The sequence below is a fragment of the Eulemur rufifrons genome, chromosome 12 (genome assembly GCF_041146395.1).
Source record: "Eulemur rufifrons isolate Redbay chromosome 12, OSU_ERuf_1, whole genome shotgun sequence".
NCBI classification, from domain to species: Eukaryota; Metazoa; Chordata; class Mammalia; order Primates; family Lemuridae; genus Eulemur; species Eulemur rufifrons.
Genome location: NC_090994.1, coordinates 26,581,893 through 26,601,494, shown reverse-complemented (window position 1 = coordinate 26,601,494; position 19,602 = coordinate 26,581,893). Strand labels below are relative to the sequence as shown.

At 44.6% G+C, this 19,602-nt stretch overlaps 1 pseudogene; it reads right to left on the bottom strand.

The window, feature by feature from the left end:
* The window catches only part of LOC138393681 (RNA-binding protein 44-like), a 39,074-nt pseudogene that overhangs the window by 5,738 nt on the left and 13,734 nt on the right, over positions 1-19,602 (bottom strand).

The window sequence follows — 19,602 nt, the reverse complement described above, 5'->3', positions numbered from 1 at the left end:
AGATAATGAGTTCAATTCCAGACAAGAGAACTTTGAGGTTAGTGATAGAACACCCAGATGTAAATGTCCAGTAAGCTCTTATAAATATGGGGTTGGAGATAAGAGATCTTAGGAGTTCTTTACACATTCTAAATACTAATTCTTGTTTTCAAAAATGTATAAGTGAATTTTCCAGGTTTATTATCATCTTTGAATTTTTTTTTCTAAGAGACAAGGTCTTGCCATTTTGCTCAGGTTGGACTTCAACTCTTCGGCTTAAGCTATCTTCTTGCCTCAGATAAGGCTACTGGCATGTGCCATGGCACCTGGCTTAAACTTTTTATAGCACTTTGTTGTACCAAAGTCTTTGAGATTATTTAGTTAAATGATTTGGTCTTTTCTTTTGACTTCTGGGTTTTGTGTCTGGCCTTCCCTACCAAATAATTATAAGAAAATTCTCCTATAATTTATTCTAATTCTATGTGTTTCTGTATGTCTAACACTTAGGCTTTCTACATTATGTAGAATTTATTTTTCTCTCTAGCATAGGTAGGAATCTAACTTCATTTCCTTCCAAAATGGATGGTTAATTTTCCTAACACCATTTGCTAAGGAATCCATTGTTTTCCTTCTGAGTTGAAACAGCATCTTTATCATATCCTGCAATCTGTTTCTGTTTCATAATTTTCTAAGAGTCTACTTCTATTTATTCTGTTTCATTAATTATCTTTTGTGTAATAGCATTATGCTGCTTTAATTATTATAGCATCATAGGATATTTTTGTATCTGGTAGGTTAGGCTTCTTCCTTTTTTGTTTTATTTATTTTATATTCTCTCCCCCAAATTAAATTTTTTAGACTCACTTTTTTGGGAAACATTTAGAATTGGATGAAAAATCCTATAGATATTTACTGGGAAAGAGAGAGAACCATTATCATGTCCAATTTCTAGCAACCTTTCCTTAATTCCAACATTTAATGTATGAATAGAAAGTACACTGTTTGTTCCATTAGGGTTCATGGCTGATGTCTTCATTGTATAATGTATTCATTGTCTAATACTCTATCACCTTTAAATGGCCCCCTTTATCTTATAATGGTTTTTGCATCAATTCAACTATATTAATACTTAAGATTAAACATTAAGTTCATTTTTTTTAAGTTCGTTTGTTTCTTAACTTGCCGACCCTTTTATTTTAAACCTTTCTTTTCTGTTTTAAATGTGTCTCATGAACAATATAGGATGGGATTTTTGTTTTGACTTAGAATCTCTCTTAATAGTTGAAACCACAAGCCAGGCATAGTGGTGTGTGCCTACCCTCACAACTACTCAAGATACTGAAGCAGGAGGATTCCTTGAGCTGCAGTGAGCTATGATCACACCACTGCACACCAGCCTGGGTGACAGAGCAAGACACCATCTCAAAAAAAAATAAATAAATAAATAAATATTTTAAGCCACATATATTCATGGGCACATAAACTTTGTCACTTGCTTTTTATGTTCTTGCTATTTCTTATTTTCTTTCTACCAATAACAAAAAGAAATTTCAGATTTGTGGGAAGAAAAAAACATATACAACTTGTTAGGCAGCAGAAGTCAACCTGCCCACTTTCCACCTATTACTCAAATGCAACTGTACCTGTCAACAGTTCTGGAAAGCCTGGCTGGACAGAAACCCTGCTTCCTGCTCCCCTTCCCCTCCCTAAATCTTCCATTTCCCTGAAAGGTCTTGCCTAGACTGCCCATATCCACCAAAAATCACCTCAGTGAATTTGCCCAGGTAAAAACACACTGAATCTTACTACCCCATGGGAGGAAGTCAAAACCAATGACATGATATATCCATACAGTGGAGTGTTTTTCAGCAATAAAAAGGAACAAACTACCGAAACATTACCTCCAGGATTAATCCCAAAAACATTATGTTGAATGAAAGAAGCCAGACAAAAGAGGTTACATACTGTATTATTCCATTTAAATAAAATGTCCAGAAAAAGCAAATTTATAGAGAAAGTAGATTAGTGGCTCCCTGGGACGGAGGAGCAGGGGGTGGTGGAGAAATTAACTATAAATGGGCAAGAGGGATCTTATTTGGGGGATATAAATGCTCTAACACTGATTTATGGTTTTATGTGATGGTTGCACCAGTTGATAAAGTTACTAAAAACAAAAAAATCACTGAAATGAGTAAAATATACCTCGTAACTGCCTCGGAAAGACAAGTCTCGGTCGTAACCAGACAAGCTTTTGGGGTGCAGGTCGCTGGGCGCCCCCAGGCCGAGCTGGAAGAGCCCTCTCGGAAGGCGCGGGAAGGTCTGAGAACCGGGGCGCCCGGCCCATCCCGCACCTCGGGGGCCTCGTCCCCACCGCCCTTTGGCGTCCGTGTGCCTAGGCCGGACAGGCCTTGGCGCGTTACCCGGCCACACACGGGTTCACTGTCCCCGACCTGCTCAAGCCCAGCGGCCGCGCCCTGCCCGCCTCGCTGCCCAGCTTACCGTCCCGCGTCCACTCCCGTCGCCCCTGCGCACTGCGCCGGGGCCGCCACACGCCAGAGGCCTGCTCTCCACAGCCGCCTCAGGGCTAATGGCTCTGGAAACGCTGCCGCAGCGCCCTTCGGGTAATGGCTGCCGGTGGCCCGCCCACAGCCTGACGAGACACGCTCGTATTGGTCATCACGAACAGGGCGACACCGTGATTGGCCCGGCGTGTGGGCGCCAAAGCGTGGGAAGGCGGCCGCCTATTTGGATTTTGCATGTTTGGCGGGAGAAGAGAGTTTGCGCGGCAGGCTGGGCGGGCACCTTTGAAGATTTTCCTGTTCTGGTCTGGACCGCCGGCTCTGCAAAGCCAACATGCGAAAATATTGGGGGGTGCTGCCCCTGCAGGCAGAGGACAAACTGGCCCCTTTGGGGACCAGTGTGGGCCACAGCCTGCCACCCTCAGTGGCCGGAGGGGGCCTGACCCGCCTTCCTTGCGGGGCTGTGGCCACCGCCGCGTGGGGCCTGGTAGTGTGGGACGCAGCTTGTCCTTTGACCGTCTTGCAGAAATACCGTTAGCAGGGCCTAGAGGCTAGGTGAGGTCAGTGAGGCATTTATCTGCCACGGATGCAAAACTTAAGGGGTTGCCACAAACCTCGGCAATCAAGATAAGTAATATTGTCGTGTCACTGTTTTAAAAAGTCAAAAGTAATGAAAAAAGATCCAAGAACAAAATATCGAAATAAGTATTTTTTTTTTTTTTTTTTTTTGCCTCAGGCCCTAAACGGCTCCACAGGCACACCGCCTTTATCTAAAATTCGGCTATTTTGTTCACCATGGATTTTTTTGCACCTTGATTTTTCAAGCAATTGCATTAAAATATTATCTGATTACTGAATTTTTTGGATTCCCCCCTCCCGTTAAATTTTGTGCCTCGTCATCCCTGGTAGCAAATTTCAACTTGCACAAAATGAACAATCCTGAAGGGATGCAGATGGCTTTATTTGCTTTTGTCTGGACATGTGCTTTGGTGAAGAGTGAGGGAGTGCTCTTTGGATAAGTGGCAGTTAGACCAGGGAACTGTAAAGTTATACCTGCCCCAAAATTGTCCCCTCAAGGAGACTGCCTCTGAAATGCACTTCATGCATGTGTTCATTCGCAGATTTGTGTTGGCCAAGTGCTGCGCTTGGTGACTAGTGAACAGTGAGCATGGGTCCACCCAAAGTCACCTTGGGGTGACTTAATATACTTTACGGCAAGTCTTGCCATTACCTAAGGGGGCTTGGAGTGCCTCTTAAAGTGTAAATCTTGTCCTTTTGCAGTGGATTTAATTTTTAAAATCACTGTAGCATTTAAAGTTAATATTAGTGGATGAAGGGGGTGGCCAGGGCAGCAGCATGTTGTTGTGACGTGCTCAAGCCCAGTGGCCGTGCCCTCACAGGCCAGCGCTTCACAGGGGAATGAAGTCTGGCCTGTGTTATCAAAAGGGCTTCAGGCTCAGGATCACAGTAGGCTGGACACTCTCCCCTTATCTGGGCAGATGGCATCAATAACAGGACTTGTAGTTCTGGGCCATGGTGACCCTGGAAGAACGGGTGGCTCTGGACGTGTGTCCATGGGAAGGCAACCCTGATGCCAAGACAGCTGGAAACCACGTCCTACTCCAAGCCCTTGGACTCTTCTCCTTTGTCTGCTCCAACACAGTGAGAATTGTTAGGAATTTCTTTCTTGTGCTGAACATAAATTTGTCCAATGCTCATTCCTCTGTTGGCCCATCTCTATGTTATTGGTAAAACACAGAAATAGTCAAATCTTTCTTTTGTATATCAACCTTTCAAGCTATTGAAAGTAGTGGCATGGCCATCCTTACAGAGAATGATTGGGATTTGGGGATAGAGACAGGATATTGTGCCACCAGGGGACAGGGACCCAGACATACTGAGCACCGACATCACGTGTGTCACCAGGTTGCCGGATAGGTAATCAGTGCAGGACAGTGACACTGTTGCTTGCAGGCAAGCCGCTGAGCAGGTGGCAGGAGGGGCTGTGGGATTGGGCGGGGAGAGCGCCGGAAGGGAGGTGGTTTTAAAGTGGCTAGGCGGACCGTTTGCAGGGAAGACACTAAATCTCGTGTTCCAGTGGCAGGCGAAAGAAACATACCCACTTAATGACCTCAGTCGTTTTAGTGTAGCCGTGAGCTCCAGTGCCCAGTTGTGTGTTCCTCTGCCCCCACTCTTTTCTTTTGACAGTGACTCTGGATACTGACCAGTGGCCCTGGGGCGTGGATCCTTGCTCCTCTTCATCTGACTTCCCTGTGTCCGTGTGTGCGGCCCACGGCTCAGCTTCTTCTGCCAGGCAGTCCTACCCTGTCCATGGAATTGATTTGGGGTTTATATTGTTTTGATGTAAAGTTTTACATTTTTAGGAAATTCATCAGTCTGTGATTTCAGTGATCTTAGAGATTTTTTACCCCATTCCGAGTTCAGAATTATCATTCGAGTAATCGTTTTTACTTACCTTTTGTTTTACATTTAATTCTTTGGCTTAGAATTTGTAAATATCCTATTATTAAAGTTACGTGTTTAATGTAGAAAATGCAAAAGAATATGAAGAAGTGGAAATCTCCTATAATTCTACTTCTCACAGAGCCTTATTTTGGATGTTTTGAGGGAGCTATACAGAGAGAGAAACCACCCAGATCTCGACATGGACTGTGATGTCCCTGTACATATTTAACCTCTCTATTCAGGAGCTGTTACAATTATTTTATTCCACAAACACCTGCTGAGGTCTTGCTGCGTATCAGGCAGGCCATAGAGTGCAAAGCTTCTTCTCAAAGAACATACAGTCTGAGAGCAGAAAACATATTAGTGGCTAAAATGTGTGGAACAGACAGGATGCACACAAGGGTGACAACATTTACAGACAAGTGTCTGACAGAGTGTTAACAAAGTCTCGACAGCATGGAATCCGCACCCTGGGAATCCTCAGGGAATGCGATGGGAAAATAAGGTAGAACTGAGCAGCCGGGTGCCCTTTTGAGCAAGGCTCGGTGGTCCCACCACAGGGACCTGTCTTCCCACTTTTGTAACATTGGTAATACCTGGTGGGAGCTCACTCACTGTCTTTTCTCAAAATGATCTAGTCTAGTGGCAATGTTGCTGTGGTTTTTTAACTTCCAGATTCTTGCAGCTGCTTTTTTGCTCCTGAGCTTGGTAGCGAAGGAATAATTACTTGAAACAGTGTTTAAAGAGGAGGAGAGACCAGGATCTAAAGGAGAAAATGGCCTCCTCAGCTAGGTTCCTCCCAGTATTTATTTCCAAGTACACGTGCAAAGAGTCAGGGCCGTTTGCTAATTTGTTTAACAAGTTCCATCCAGGTCGGCTGTTTTCAGCTGACCTCTGCACACAGCAAACAAGCAGCTTCGGGCAGGTGTCTTCACCTGACCCTCTATTCACCTGCTCACGTTCTTTCCACCCATCCATTCTTTCTTCTAGGCCCAGCCCCTACACCAGGTGACTATTAAAATAATTTTGTGAGATTACCCTCCAAAAAAATCTCAAAGTGCATTTCATAAAAAATGTATTAAATCTATATATTTGAGAGAAAGTCACACCTTTATGATATTCATATCTTTCTATGGTTTTACATATCTTATATATCTCAAATTATATAGATTTCCTACTGTAGGTTCTTCTATTTCTTAGGATTATTACTATTGTTTTGTTTCTTGGGGGAATTTTGTTTGTTTCTTTTTTGTCTGTTTGGTTTTTGATATTATAAGATCCTAACTACTCTTTAGTTAGATTTTCTAAGTCTAACTGATCAGTTTTGATATACAAGTAAGCTACTGATTTCTGTGCACTGACCACATATACTAGTATTTTAAGGAATTCATTAAAATCTATAGTTTTGCAATTGAGTACAAATAATACTTTTGTTGCCTCTTTTCTGATATCATACCTTATTACTCTTTTGTGTTTTACTGTGTTGTCTAATACTTTCGCAACAGTGCTGAAGTATGATGTTTCTAGGCATTTTTTTCTTCCTGATGTAAAGAGAAATGCTTCTATTTGCTGTTTTACTATGAAGTGCGATGTTAACTGAGATAGTATTTTTAAACAATATTGCAGAATTATCCTTCTATTTCTCAGTCTGTTTTATCATTATGAAATCTTTTCAAGGGCTATAGCTTCCCCTCTATATTGACAAATAAAACTGAGCTTTAGCAGGCAGTAGACCGTGGAAACTGTTCATATTCTTCACCCTGCCCCCTGCCCTCATCCACATGTTAATGGCCAAAAACCTTCTGAAGGTTATGATCAAATCCATAACATAACCATATTATTCTCACTTATTAAAGATTGAGGACCAGTCCTTCCGCTACTATCTTCATATATTTTGATAACTGGCCTCTGACAGGGTAGAGTCTAGGGCTCTGAAAGAAAAGAAAATGGTGGAAGAAGGAAATCTTGATGAAGAAGAGCATAAGGCATGAGTGGGTCAATGAATTAAGCTATAGTTTTTCTGGTGGTCTTGAAACACGGTGGGCACACACCTGAAGACATCTGCAGACCCTCCTGGGTTGGTCCTCTCAAGCAGAGACGAGCCTCGCACGACCAGATCAGCAACTTCCAGGGCTTTCTGTAGTGGGAGAAGAATGGAATCTTGCCCTCTGCACTGAGGACTCAAGATATTGAAGAGCGTGAGGATAGGGAGGGATGCGGGGGTGCATCTGGAGGCACGTGTGGGGACTGAGGGACTGAGGGGGGACTGAGGCACGCAGGGACTGAGGCTAGGAGCACACATGTTGTGTCTGACCTCGAGGCTAAAAGAGCATTTCCTTTTTTTTTTTTTTTAAGATGGGGCCTCGTTCAGGCTGGTCTCGAACTCCTGAGGTCAAAGGATTCTCCCACCTCGGCCTCCCAGAGTGCTAGGATTAAAGGCTTGAGCCACCGCGCCTGGCCTTTGTTTTTTTTTTGTTTTTGTTTTGTTTTGTTTTGTTTTGTTTTTTTAGAAGAGCATTTCCTAATATGTGTTCTGCAGAGCCCAGGAGGCTCCGCGAAGAAACATGATCTCATGTTTACAGTCTCATGATCTCATGATCTCATGATCACACAGTTTGGGAAATGGTTCCCAGGCCATGTCCCTCTTGCTAGGAATCCCAGTGACATTCATGTTTAACTGCCCCTCAACAAGCAAACCCATCAACTCTTTCAGGGGGTGTCAACAAAAGCTATTTGTTTACAGAGCTCTTTACTTAGAGACCTCACTGACATTCCTAGAAACTGGTGGTTCGTGAAAAAAAACACTTGGGGAAACACGTGACTCAGAGTATGTTAGTAGCCACAATGAAGAAGCCACACAAGCTGACAGCGCTCTGAGCACTGGGCCCCTCGTGCCGAGCAAGACAGACATGGCTCGGGCCTCGGCCAGAATCCTATTACTCGAGGAGCCTCTATTTAGCAGCTGTGTCTCTTCAGACAAGTTGCCTGATTTTTCCGTGCTCCGGTTTCCTCACTCAGAACACGGAGGTGTAAGAGTGCCAACCTCGGTGGGTTACTGCAAAGATCAAATATGGACACAGACGTAGAGGAGGTCAGGAGTTTAGTCTAACGGGTTGGAAGTGTGAAGGAGACCAGGAAGGGTGGGTTGCCAAGGACGATGGCCTGTCCAGAGGGGCAGGCGACGGCGATGGAAAGGGATGGACTTGTGAGATCTTCCTTCAGTGGAGTCGCTGGGGCTGTGCTGGAGATGAGTGTGGGGGCGTGAGGGAGAGGAGGGGTCAGAGGAACACTGAGGCTTCCGCTCAGGGTGGCAGCGAGGGTGATGGTGCCACGTGGATGAGGATCTGGGTGGGGAGCTTGCTGGTGGGGGCAGAGTGGGCGGGAGAGGAGGAAAACCTTGGCTGTATAAGCCGACCTGGGCTGTGTATCTTTATAGTCTGTCTACTGCCCTTTGTCATCTCTTAGTAGCTGATCCTCCTCAGTAGCCACTGCTGGCCCCTCTTCGTCTTCCTAACCCTGTTAGATTGTTCTAGGCTCTGCCTGTGCCCTCTCATTAATTACACCCTCCCCCTACGCAATTATAGTCCCAAGACTTGAAAATTACATCTTTCTTGATGACTCCTAAATCTACACCTCTTACCAAATCTCTTCCCGGAGTCCCACACTCAGTTCCCTATCATCAAGTGATCCTCCTGCCTCAGCCTCCCAACGTGCTAGGGTTATAGGTGCGAGCCACTGTGCCTGGCCTGGGATTGGAAATTTTAAATAGGGTGTCAGAGAAGCACTCACTGCCTCATGGCACAGCTGTTTTGATGTTTCATAAGCTGAATTTTTTTTTTTTTTTTTGAGACACAGTCTCGCACTGTTGCCTGGGCTACAGTGCCATGGCGTCAGCCTAGCTCACAGCAACCACAGACTCCTGGGCTTAAGCAATCCTACTACCCCAGCCTCCTGAGTAGCTGAGACTACAGGCATGCACCACCATGCCCGGCTAATTTTTTCATATATTTTTAGTTGACCAGATAATTTCTATTTTTAGTAGAGACGGGGTCTCGCTCTTGCTCAGGCTGGTCTCAAACTCCTGACCTCGAGCCATCCTCCTGCCTCAGCCTCCCAGAGTGCTAGTATGACAGGCGTGAGCCACCGCACCCAGCCCATATTATGTTTCTATTGGACAATGCTGCTCTAGACATTCAAATGGCCAGGACTTTTTCATCCTTAGGTTTTAGTTTAAAACCTCACACTCCTGACCACACGCAGTCTGGCTCACTCTCCATCCACCACCTGCTTTCAGCTTTTATCATAGCACTTTCATCATCCAAAATCTTATTCTCTTAATATTTACAGGTTTATTGTCTGCATTCCCCACTGTAAGAGGCCTGTTAGGTCCCTAGTGCTTGATTAAGTACTTGATCAATATTTAGTGAATTATAATAAACTCCAGAGAGGCCACCTTCCAGAAAATTTGCAAAGTCATCCTTGATGAAATCATGAATCACATACACACACACACACACAACTAGGTATTTAGGGCAAAAACAAAAGTATTAAATTATTTTTAACTTTACAATACAGAAAAGAAATCGGGTTCTAACAGAAGAGATTCCTGGGTATTAAAAACCTTTTTTGGCAATTGTATTTTCCCCTGACTCAGCTTCTTCAGTTGTTTGTGCTTGAAGCAACTACCTTTTCTGAGATGAAATTTAGCAGATCTAACTCAGATTTCACCACAAATTTTGTTTTCAAACTTGCCCTGCTGCTGTAATGTATTGACACCTGCATTCTGCCATGTTTGACTTTGCTAAATCTCAGGTGTGCTCAATCTTGGTACTTTAGGGCAATTTTTTCTGCGTCTGATCTTTTTTACATTTGGTGGCACCAAAGCCAGCCAGCGTTTTTCTCTTTACATCATCCCTCACACTGCCCAATGGCCCATGAGAGGAGGGAAAAACAATTTTGTTCTTCTATGGCATCTGAACCAAATTAGACCTAGAGTCTTAAAAGATTGTGGATGTCAGGTTTTTGATATGGGACGATTAAGCCACACTGTCTTAAAATCACATTTAGCAAAACGGTGGTGGTGAAGAAATGCTGCTTTTAGTAGCCACCAAATGCCAGCCTTGCTGAGGCGGGCTGAGAAAATGCAAGCCAGGGCCCCCAGGCAGGCCAGAGCAGTAGCGCAGACACAGCTGGGGCCAGCACGCTGGTGATGGGGACCCAGCACGAGAGATGCTCAAGCAGGGGAAGCTCAGCACATCTGAGCTGGGGGCGGGGTGCAGGATTTGTGCAAAGCCACAGAGAGTCAGACGTGGGTGCCGTCTCCAGAAGGTAAGAGCGCAGTGGGACCCCTGGGTGCCCATGGCCGTGGTGGGCCCAGCAGGCTGGAGGTGAAGGGTAGACACAGACGGCTGCCCCCACGTCTAAAGGCAGCACGGGAAGCTCTTGGGATCTACAGTGTCAGCACGAAGCTTCAGATACTTCCAGTTTGGAGCTCCGTCGCCAAGCCTGTGGTGGTCTTGTTTCTCTGCCAGCCCTGGGGATGGGCAGCGGGGCAGGGAGGTAACCAGCCACAGGCAGGGCCACCACACGCAGGACCTGCTTAGCATTCAGTGCACCTGGGGACCAGGTGGGAGCCATCACGTGAGTGGGGGTCCGGGCTGTTTGGGCAGAGGGAAGAGGCGCAAGCCGGGGCGTCCTGGGGAGCTGGCCGCACGCAGAGAGGCACAGCAAGTGGACAGGCAGTGGCACCAAGGGTGTGACAGCATGTACAGAGCGGGGTTTGGGGTGTCTAGCCCTATAGTGACCGGGAGCGACGTGGGAATCTAGCCCTGGAGGCTCTTGGGCACGAGGGCAGAGCCCCTGACTACAAAGCCGGAAGCCTCTAGATCCCCAAGCACCCTCCACACCGGGGAATCAGGTCCTCCCCGAATGTGCTGCAGGTGCAGGGAGTCAGGCAGGCCAGCAGCCATCAGCTCCGTCCCCCTGCCACCGTCCCCAGACTGGCATATGGACATGTGGGCCACATGTGGCTCAGCAGACTGTAGAGACACACAACAGACGCTTTTGCCCAGTTTGAGAATTTGCAACTGGCTGGCACTTCCTAACCCTGCGGCCATCTGCTGTGGCTGTCCCTGCACGTGGCCAGTCTCTCCCTGAAGACCGCTGCCTCCTAAAGGTGGGCATTCATCTGCTATTCCCCCGGGGCTCAGCACTGTACAACCAGCAATCCAGATTTGCTAAATCATAATTTACAAAAATATTAACGGTAGCTTTTTACTGTTTAGTTCACATCTTGACCTAAAATAGGAACTTAAAAACGTCATGGAAAACATCTCATTGCCATCCTGAACTGCACTTGATGAATGCTGTGTATTTGTGTCATCCACTTGCGGTGTCTTCTGAGTGGGTTGGTCTAGGTCCTAAATGACATTTCATTTCTGAAAATGAAAGTAAGTTGCAGGAAACAGACAACTGCGATCCCGCTCCAGGTTTTCAACCATCTCCTCTCCCAACCTTCTAATTCTGGCTGAGTAACGGTTCTCAGCAGGGTTGCTTTTGCTCCCCTCTGTGGACATGGACAGTGTCTGGAGACATTTTTGTCTGTCATGACTGGGGTGGGGTCTCCGGCATCTGGGGCAGAGTCCAGGGGTCCGCGCCACATGCACGGTGCACAGGGCAGCTCTCCCAGCAGTCCAGAATGACCCGGCTCAGGACGATGGCCGTGCTGAGGCCGAGTAACTCTGGGTTACGGGGATGAAAAAAGCCAGCAACAGGCTGGGCGCAGTGGCTCATGCCTGTAATCCCAACACTCTGGGAGGCCAATGCGCGAGGATCACTTGAGGTCAGGAGTTCGAGACCAGCCTGAGCAAGAGCGAGAACCTGTCTCTACTAAAAATAGGAAGAAATTATCTGGCCAACTAAAAATATATATAGAAAATTTAGGCATGCTGGCGCATGCCTGTAGTACCAGCTACTCTGGAGGCTGAGGCAGGAGGATCACTTCAGCCCAGGAGTTTGAGGTTGCTGCGAGTCAGGCTGATGCCACAGCACTCTAGCCCGGGTGACAGAGCCAGACTCTGTCTCAAAAAAAAAAAAAAAAGAAAAAGAAAAGAAAAGCCAGCAACAAATTCCCAGTAGCTACCTCCACAAGAAAAGTTTTATTCCATGAAATAAATTTAAAAATCACCTTCTAGCTTTACCTACCTTTGTCCTTGACATCCTTGTGTCTACTATCTCCTACTTCTTCAGTTTACTTTTCACTCTAAGTGCATTGAGTCTGCGAATATACCTCGTTTTTTTTTTTAACAGGGAAGGAAAAATGAATTGATTTCATATGCTTAAACAATCATAAAAAGATGACCCAAATATATACAGAACCATTACTATGAAATCAGTGAAAGATTTATTTTTCAGCAGGAAAAAAATTAAAAGCACATTGCTAAAGTTTTTCAACATTTCATTTTTTAATTTTTTCTGTGAATTAGGAAAATCAACTTCTTTAAAGAAGTTAACAACTTCAATTCCAAATATAACAATTAAATCATGCCAATGAAAAAGTATCATTTTCAGTGAAGCTATTGCCTAATTACCCTGGAAAAACTTTTTCTTATGGCTGAACTGATGCAAAAGGCCCTTAGAAAAGCTTCATTTGTTGCCTGTAAAGAGTCTTTTTTTTTTTTTTTTTTTTTTGATAGAATCTCACTCTGTTGCCCGGGCTAGAATGCTGTGGCATCAGCCTCACAGCAACCTCAGACTCCTGGGCTCAAGCGATCCTCCTGCCTCAGCCTCCCGAGTAGCTGGGACTACAGGCACGCGCTGGATGCCCAGCTCATTCTTTCTCTGTATATTTTTAGTTGTCCACCTAATTTCTTTCTATTTTTAGTAGAGATGGGTTCTCACTCTTGCTCAGGCTGATCTCGAACTCCTGATCTCGAGATATCCACCCCCCTCGAGTGCTAGGATTACAGGCACGAGCCACCGCGCCCCGCCTAGTCTTGGTAAGGTGACTTTGACTTCTGGACCACCCCCTCGTTTCCAGTGAAAGAGTTCTTCTCGGTAATGGCTTGTGGTTCCACAGTGTTTGTGGAGGAAAAGCACAGACTAAGAGACACTACTGCAGTTGCTCCAATTACAGATTCTGCCACGAAAGGAAATCCCAACACTGGCACATTTCCCCTTAATCATCAGCAAGACACATGACAAGAAAACTCAAGTCCCACCTTCATCTCTACGGTGATCACCATTTGCAGCGGCAGTCAATGCTGCGGTGCCATCAGAGGCAGCCCCCCTGGAGGCCCAGTGTGCCCGTGGAGTGGAGTAAGTACCCTGCGGGGTCTGAGTGTGGGCCCCAGGTGGGCCCGGGGTCTGCAGACAGGGGCGTCTGGTGGCGGCTGGGGCGCACTCCGGTGACCGGTGCCACAGAGCGCCTAGGAGCCCAGTGCCTGCTGCGGGGTCTTCTATCTGAAGGCGGGAGAGGAAGTAGCGCTCCAGACAGGACAAGAAAAGGTCAGGGACAATGCTCTCCAGTCACCAGCCAGTTGCTGTCCCCAGCAGGTACCTTACTGCTCGGAGGAGAGTGCGCTTCTATTTGCTTTCATTGTTTTCTAGACGCTTCACTAAGTGGCCGTGGCTCACCTCGAGCTCTTCTGTTTTGTCCCACGCAGAGCGGAGCTGGAAACAGACTAAGGGCGGTGAGCTTTGAGGAGCTTGTCTCCCCCAGCATAGCAGGGTCCTGTGTTGCCAAGATGCCAGTCCTACCAGAAATGCAATTGTAACTCGGACCACTAAAGTCCTAAAAATGCATGCTACATCTGTGTATGTGTTTCTTAATTTTATTTTTTTATTTTTATTTTATTTTATTTTATTTTTGAGACAGAGTCTCACTCTGTTGCCCGGGTTAGAGTGCCGTGGCGTCAGCCTAGCTCACAGCAACCTCAAACTCCTGGGCTTGAGTGATCCTCCTGTCTCAGCCTCCCAGGTAGCTGGGACTACAGGCATGTGCCACCATGCCCGGCTAATTTTTTCTATTTTTAGTAGAGACAGGGTCTTGCTCTTCCTCAGGCTGGTCTGGAACTCCTGACATCAAGCGATCCTCCCGCCTCGGCCTCCCAGAGTGCTAGGATGACAGGCGTGAGCCACCACGCACAGCCCATAGTTTTCTTTATTGAACAGAAACTTTTCATTTGGATGTGCTCACATTCAGTCTGGTTTGCCTACACTTTTGTGCTTTTGAGATTTTATTTAAGAATTCCTTCTTAAGGCCATGAGAATATTCCCTACATTTTCCTTTACTGCCCTTGTAGTTTTCCCTTTCATAGTTAGGTCTTTAAACCATCTGTAGTTATCTTTTTATGTGTCAGGTAAGGATCTACCTTACCTTATTATCTTGTTTATTGTGAGTCTACCTTCTTCTTTAGAGTTTAAACTTAAAAGTCTTATGTTTATAACAATATTTCTTAAGTGGATCATTAAGCTGAATAAATTAAACTGTGTAGTTCATAGTGAGTACAATTTGCTATAAAGTTAATGGCATAGGAAGCCTTGGGCACAAACCACCATTCAAAAATGGGAGTCAAATAAAACAATGGAACATTCTACTGAAATTTTGATTAACAGGGATCACAATGGTTAAAGGCACGTTGGAATTCCACATTTTATCCTTGCCCCGTTACGTATTGTAGATTACCTTTTTTTCTCTGTCTATGTGGCAGCCTAGGTAATTTTTTGCAGTCTATTTTTTTTATTTATTTTTATTTTTATTTTTTGTTTGTGTTTCAGCTCATTATGGGGGCACAAAAGATCAGGCTATATACATTGCCCCAGCTGCATTGAACACCAGCGTCCCACAGTGGTTACCAGCATCTCTTATTGTTTTTTCCTACTTCTCTATTTCACTGACCCTGTTCCATAACTGCAGCTTCCTGGGGGTATCTCCAAAATAAACTCCTTGTACAAAAAAAAAAACAAAACTTAAAAGTCTTAAAAACTCTTGTGGGAGGTACCTTAGGGGCCCCTGTAGCAGACCATGTGGTTTAATTGCTTGTCGGTGGTGCCACAGCGTTCTTTGCCCTCTGCCGTGAAACCTCTTCCCACCGCTGTGCGGTCTCTGTGAGGTCGCGGTCTCTGTCGCGTGTGGCTGGCATGTGGCCCTCACCCAGCAGTCTCCAGCAGTATCTGTTAAATGCTGGGTGCACGTGAGTTCTTTTCCTACAGCCAGTTTGTCCTTCCGAGAGAAAGCTTGAAAATGTTAATGGAACTAGACTAATGCTAATATTGCTCTACTATGAACCGGCTGTGTTTTCTCGAGGAAGTCGTTTTTCTTAGTTCATCTGTAATCGGTGCCTCTGTGTCACTACTGTCCCAGTCAAGACACAGGAAGTTCCCTGTGCTCCTTTGTGGTCAGCCCACCCTGCCCTCCAGCCCCATTCTGTCACCGATTTGCTTTCTGTCACCGTGATGAGCTTTGCCTGCTTTGCAATGTTATAGAAGTGCAATCATACAGTGCATTATTTTCCACGATTGGCTTTTTGGGTCAGCAGGTTTTGAGACTCATCTGCTTACAGATGTTGGTGGTTCATTCTTTTTCATTGCCGAGTAGTCCATTGTGTGCATATATACCATGATTTTTTAAATCCATTTATCTGCTGGAGGAACATTTGGGGGTTATTACGACATAAGATACAGTGTGCTTTTATGTACACATGTAGGTGTGTGTTGGAATTGTCAACAGAAAACCTAGCTCACAGCAACCTCAAACTCCTAGGCTCAAGCGATCCTCCTGCCTCAGCCTCCCGAGTAGCTGGGACTACAGGCATGTGCCACCATGCCCAGCTAATTTTTTCTCTATATATTTTTAGTCGTCCATATAATTTCTTTCTATTTTTAGTAGAGACGGGGTCTCGCTCTTGCTCAGGCTGGTCTCAAACTCCTGACTTCGAGCGATCCTCCCACCTCAGCCTCCCAGAGTGCTAGGATGACCAGCGTGAGCCATCGCACCAACCCAACCGGGGTACAAGTGTTTTGGGTTACATGGATGAATTATATCATGCTGAGGTTAGGGCTTTTTGGGTACAATGTACATTATTGTGATAATGTTTTATAATTGGGTTTAAAATAAAATAGAAGTTTTAACAATGTATATGATTTAAAAAGATGTAATTTTCTATGTAATTTTTAACTACATAATTTATTTTGAAAGAAAATCCATTCAATAAAATTAGGTTGTATACCATAATGTTTGCTAATCATCGAAAGTTTGTCTCAGAGTTCTGTTAAAATAGATTGTGTACTAAGCGTTGTACAAAATACAGCTAGATTTGGTTTAGGGCTAGTAAATGTGTATAATAAGAAAAACATGTAACAAATATTTTGAATGGTGGAGTTGAGCTTTAATGTAACATTTTGAAACATCCCATTTCATTGTAAGACATTGATTAGTTCACAGTTTCAACTGCTGGGGAATGGAGAAAAAGAAGAGAAAGGAATATTTGCCGCTGGCCAAGAGTGAGACTGGCACTGTCACCAGTGCTGTTGGTGCAACACTCGAGCCACACAGTGCAGGAAGCAGGGTCCCCCGTCATCCTGAAGAAAGAATGAAAGTCGGGTGGCTTTTAATGCATGTGTGTGCGTGCACATTGTCCTCGTGTGTATCAATAAGTATACACGGCGTGTTTTATTAGAACTTCTTCTATTCCAAAAATATTTTGAGGACACTTAGAAAGGAAGATACAGAGTAAGGTTATATATATTAGAAGGGGATGAGAAGGATGAGGAAAAGAGGAATGAAGTTTAGGATATGAAATAGAGCCAGGAGGAAACATAATACGAGAAAGTCTTCCATGAATTCCTACAGCTTGTTAAGGATGGGTCACCAATTTGGCTTTTGGTACAAAAAGGCAGGCTTTGCATTTTAGTGACGTCCATAAAGCAAATCGGTTGCCCAGGTGAACCGTAGCTATTGTTCACAATACTGAAACCAGAAGGAAATTTATCCCGAGGGCTTTCAGAAAGGTAACCGTTTCTAATTGATGGCAGAGCGTAGCCCTATGTCTTGAGTAGTCAAGGTTGGGCTTTCGGGTATTATTTTGACTAAACTGTCACTGGTTGTGTGATGAAGAGTGTCCCAGGACAGTCCTCTGCTGTTGCCTGTGCTCTTTTTCCCAACTCCCAAGGAAATGGACTGTACAACTGACAGTATATTTTAGGCCTGGTGCAGTGGCTCATGCCTATAATCCTAACACTTTGGAAGGCCAAGGAGGGAGGATCGCTTGAGGCCAGGAGTTCGAGACCAGTCTGAGCAAGAGTGAGACCCCGTCTCTACTAAAAATAGAAAGAAATGATGTGGACAGCTAAAAAGACATATAGAAAAAAAAAATTAGCCAGGCATGCCTGTAGTCCCAGCTACTCAGGAGGCTGAGGCAGGAGGATTGCTTGAGCCCAGGAGTTTGAGGTTGCTGTGAGCTAGGCTAAGGCCACGGCTCTCTAGCCTGGGTGACAGAGCAAGACTCTGTCTCAAAAACAAAAACAAACAAACAACAACAACAACAACAAAAAAACAGAAAAAACCAACCAACCAACCAACCAAACAAACAAGCCAAAAAAAAAAAAAAAAAAAAAACAGAGAGAGAGAGAAAGAAAGTTCTGCTACCAATAATAGCTGATTAGTCCTTCACATCAATCCTTCTATTCAAAACTAGAAACCCCAAACAAAATACTAAAAAATAACTTATTTAATTTAGCAGCATCTAGCCAATTCTGGAAGGGGCAACTGAGAGGCTCAGAAGCCAGCAACCTCATGGGATCTCTGGCCAAAACTGAGATTCAGGCACAGCGAGAAGGTTGGCCTTGGTAAACACCCAGAGACTAGCCTATGATCCCGAAAGGTAACGCTTAGGGTGAACCTAGAAAGAGACTGGTCCACACAGGCACGAAAAGCCCGCCTCCAAATCATGTCCACTCCTGATTAGACCAAGGCGATCTGAGACTGACTATACACCAGACAACGCCATCCTGGAGCCTACGTCTGTATCTCTCTCTGTCCTGTTTATATTTAAATAGATACCTGGCCCACAATAAAAAATGGGCATATGGGAGTCAACGGAACATGTAGTATGCAAGTAAATATTTGTTTTTAAGGTCCTATGCTAGAGTATAACAAGCCTTCTTCCCCAGTCCTGCCCTACTCTCTACATACTATACACAGAACTTCTTCATCACAGACCTCCAGAGGGAATATTTAGGAAAAAAGCCCACAAGAAGTGAAACTTTTCAGTAGTTTTTTTATACCTTTTTCATAATTTCTGTTTAATCATAACTTCCGGGTCTTAACTTCCCTCATTTCTGAATTAACTAAAACTAATTTACAGGGTTCACTGAATATAAATACCATAAAGATTATATAGATTTTATGGGGATTAACTAAGTAATAAAACCCCTTTTCTTTCCTTATATCTTTCCTGAATAGTGAAGGCATAACAAATACTTTCTCTTTAAAAAGTTTCTGTAGGCCGGGTGCGGTGGCTCACACCTGTAATCCTAGCACTCTGGGAGGCCAGGATGGGAGGATCGCTTGAGGTCAGGAGTTCGAGACCAGCCTGAGCAAGTGTGAGACCCCATCTCTACTAAAAGTAGAAAGAAATTAGCTGGACAACTAAAAATATATATAGAAAAAATTAGCCGGGCATGGTGGCCCATGCCTGTAGTCCCAGCTACTCAGGAGGCTGAGGCAGGAGGATTGCTTGAGCCCAGGAGTTTGAGATTGCTGTGAGCCAGGCTGACCCCAAGGCACTCTAGCCTGGCCACAGAGTGAGACTCTGTCTCAAAAAAAAAAAAAAAAAAAGTTTCTCTATTATGATTGTCCCAAAGGTCACACTGCAAATAATTACCTTAGATTTTGACCTTTATTTATGCAGTGACATTAATTAAAATTAGTAAATTAAAACATTTATTTATTTTAAAGCTAGAAGAGACTTAACTGTCCCTTCCATAACAGGCAAATTTTTCATTTGGGGGAAATAAACCATTTTTACTGTGCCACATACACTGCTGACATTATTAACATTGGTTCCATTTTATAAAAAGAGAATATTTTTAATTCAAAGTCTTGATTTCAATAATGATGAATTATACGTTTTATAGCTTTTTCTAATCTTTTTACACAATTAAATTAGATCTATCCCCAAGTTTTACCAACTTTTTAAAAACTTACCAGTCTAGGCCAGGCGCGGTGGCTCACGTCTGTAATCCTAGCACTCTGGGAGGCCGAGGCGGGTGGATAGCTCGAGGTCAGGAGTTCGAGACCAGCCTAAGCAAGAGCGAGACCCAGTCTCTACTAAAAATAAAAAGAAATTTATGGACAGCTAAAAATATATATGGGAAAAATTAGCCAGGCATGGTGGAGCATGCCTGTTGTCCCAGCTACTGCCTGTAGTCCCAGCTACTTGGGAGGTTGAGGCAGGAGGATCACTTGAGCCCAGGAGGTTGAGGTTGCTGTGAGCTAGGCTGACGACACGGCACTCTAGCCCGGGCAACAGAGTGAGACTCTGTCTCAAAAAAATAAAAAAAGGAAAAAAAAACTTACCAGTCTATAACAATGACAGAACTGATGTAAATTACATATCTGTGTAACGATGCAAAACTC